Raw genomic sequence first — 2,522 nt, forward strand, 5'->3', positions numbered from 1 at the left:
ACCTCAATAACATTTTAGTGCAATTTTTCGGGAACAAATAACTAACAAAATCGGATTTAATGTGGAAAATAATTTCAATACACCAAATTTGAAAATTTTGACGTAATTTTAAAATTTCACAGTATGTGACAGCAACAGGAAAGACCTTAAAATATAGACAGTTATAGGGACGTTATACACACACACACGCGCCGAAGGAGATAATCTATTAGTGACATCAGATCTTATGAATAAGATGAAAACGACCTGTTGTCTCTAAAGTGTCCAAAATTTGATAAAATTGTTCTCAGAAGGGATATAAAGAATTTTGTTTTTAATAACTCATTCTTGAATTGCCCCCTTTCTCTATTGGGGTACTAAACATTGTGTACAAAAGGTATAAAAATTCGGTACAACCCTACGCATGTCCTACGTTGGGAATCACGGGTTTAAGGTTAGGGTCTGGGGTTAGGGCTATGCAGGTGCGCCGGGACATCTGTATTTAAGTAGTACCAAATTTCTACGTGTTTTTCCTCATAAGAACTCCGAAAAACGTGAAACGTGGAGAAATTGGGTGAGATGGGGGTATAATTGAAATTTTGAAATGTCGATTTTTGCCAAGGGTATCGGGTGGTGTCGAGTTGGAGAAAAAGAGGTACCCCAATAGAAAGTTTAAACATTTACGTGTTCAAATAGGTAAGCAATATAGATTTTGAAGGTACTACTAAAGCAGCACGGTCCCGAACGCGCAGTCGCGCGTCCGCGCTAGCTAGTCGTGAGTGGTCGATCCTAACCCTAACCCTAAACACGTATTCATTTGCACACGCGCGTTCGGGCCCGTGCTGCTTTAGTAGTACCGATTTTGAACTCATACAAATGCGCGATTCATATTAATTGTAAATTTCGAGTTTCATTTTGTAGAAAAAAGCACTTTCAGTTACAAAAAGAAAAGAAAAAAAGTGAAACACTTTCATTTCACTTTTTGTCACAGTAAACCTCATTTTCGAGAAATTTCTCTGAAAGACATCTTTGCAGAAAGGTGAGTAGATTGATTACATATTTCTTTTATTATTCTGAAATTTTGAAATGCCAATTTTCTTTCACGGATCCGGAATCTCCGGAGCCGAAAACGTGGGTGTTGTAAAAAAAAAAAAAAAACGGAAGTGGGTGTGCTGTTTCTAAGAAAACAAGGGTCTGTTTTTTTTTTAGAAATAAAGAGAGAGAGAGAGAGAGTGCTCTTAAGTCATTCTTCAAATTTTCCAGGCAAAGAAAGGTCGCATGCAACGCGTGTCTCATCGAAAACCAGAAACACTGGAAGCGGTAATAATTTAAAGGTATTTTAGAGATAATTTATTTTAACATAATTTTCTGTTAGTAAATGTTTTTTTTTCTTACACAAACACGCAAGATGCGATAATGGCAAGTTTTGGAATTTAGGGTATGGAGTAAATTATTAAAAGAAAAAAAATTATTGGATAATCGTATATACTACACGGGCACAAATTGTACCGATAACCAAGTGAAAAGATGCTTTCCTGAGGCTAACTAATATTAACATTGTCTTTGTATAAGACTGCCACATTATGTTGGCAAATAAACTTTCCTAATCGTATTAATTCCATTGTGAAAACCAAGCGTTAAAAAAATCGAAAAACAGTGAAAAGTTTTGGAATTAAAGGAGTAGAGGGGAATAGTCATTTTTTTTTCAATAGGGTAATCGTATTTATTCTATTATGCTGATCGAAAAAAATTATCAAAAATAAAAAAAAGTTGCGAAGGGTTTTAGCACGTGAGAAATTAATTTCTCTTTCAAAGGGAGATTGGCATTATCTTTTTAATTTAATGTATCTAGACATTACATTGTCACAAAACTGCTAAAACTTTACTAACATGATCGATAAATGACTAAACCTGGATTTAATTGTATTTTATACAACCTTAGCTATCAATAGATAAATGCAAACTTTTATGTGTACATCTTTATAAATATTTCTCATGTGCGATGACTACAACAAACGCGTGCGCGCGCAAGATTCTTTGGGTTTTAACCATAGCTGAAGTCCGCCGCATGTTTTTCTTTTGGAATTGATAAAGATTTGTAAAAGTAACTTTTTGCGCACACACATTCTCTCTCTCTCTCTCTCTCTAGGTCAGGAGTCGCCAAATTTTTTCGACCATCGATCCCGTTTAACCACGTCTTCGTCATCGACCCCTTTTTAGCCACTTCATCTTCTGCACCGACCATTCTTGTGAACGTGTTTGGTAGACGGAAACTGAAAGAAGCCTATATATATATGTGTGTGTTTGTGTATTATGTCTGTGTTTTTCCCTCCTCTATCACTTGACAACCGATGTTGGTGTTTACGTCCCCCGTAATTTAGCGGTTCGACGAAAGAAACCGATAGAATAAGTACTAGGCTTACAAAAAATAAGCCTTGGAGTCGATTTGGTCGACTAAAGGCGGTGCTCCAACATGGCCGCAATCAAAATGACTTGAAACAAGTAAAAGAAAAAAAATGCTGGCTTAACCCTAACCCCAACCC

The 2,522-nt window shown here is 36.2% G+C and overlaps 1 protein-coding gene across 1 annotated transcript in view; it reads left to right on the forward strand.

Annotated features, from left to right (window-relative positions):
• The first annotated feature begins 1,222 nt into the window (after positions 1-1,222).
• The window catches only part of LOC106882244 (protein downstream neighbor of Son), a 15,702-nt gene continuing 14,402 nt past the window's right edge, over positions 1,223-2,522 (forward strand). Inside the window, exon 1 of the mRNA XM_052973160.1 lies at positions 1,223-1,313. The gene's annotated coding sequence lies outside the window, so the exon portion shown is untranslated. The remainder of the gene's footprint in view (positions 1,314-2,522) is intronic.

Source organism: Octopus bimaculoides, chromosome 15, assembly GCF_001194135.2.
Source record: "Octopus bimaculoides isolate UCB-OBI-ISO-001 chromosome 15, ASM119413v2, whole genome shotgun sequence".
Lineage (NCBI taxonomy): Eukaryota > Metazoa > Mollusca > Cephalopoda > Octopoda > Octopodidae > Octopus > Octopus bimaculoides.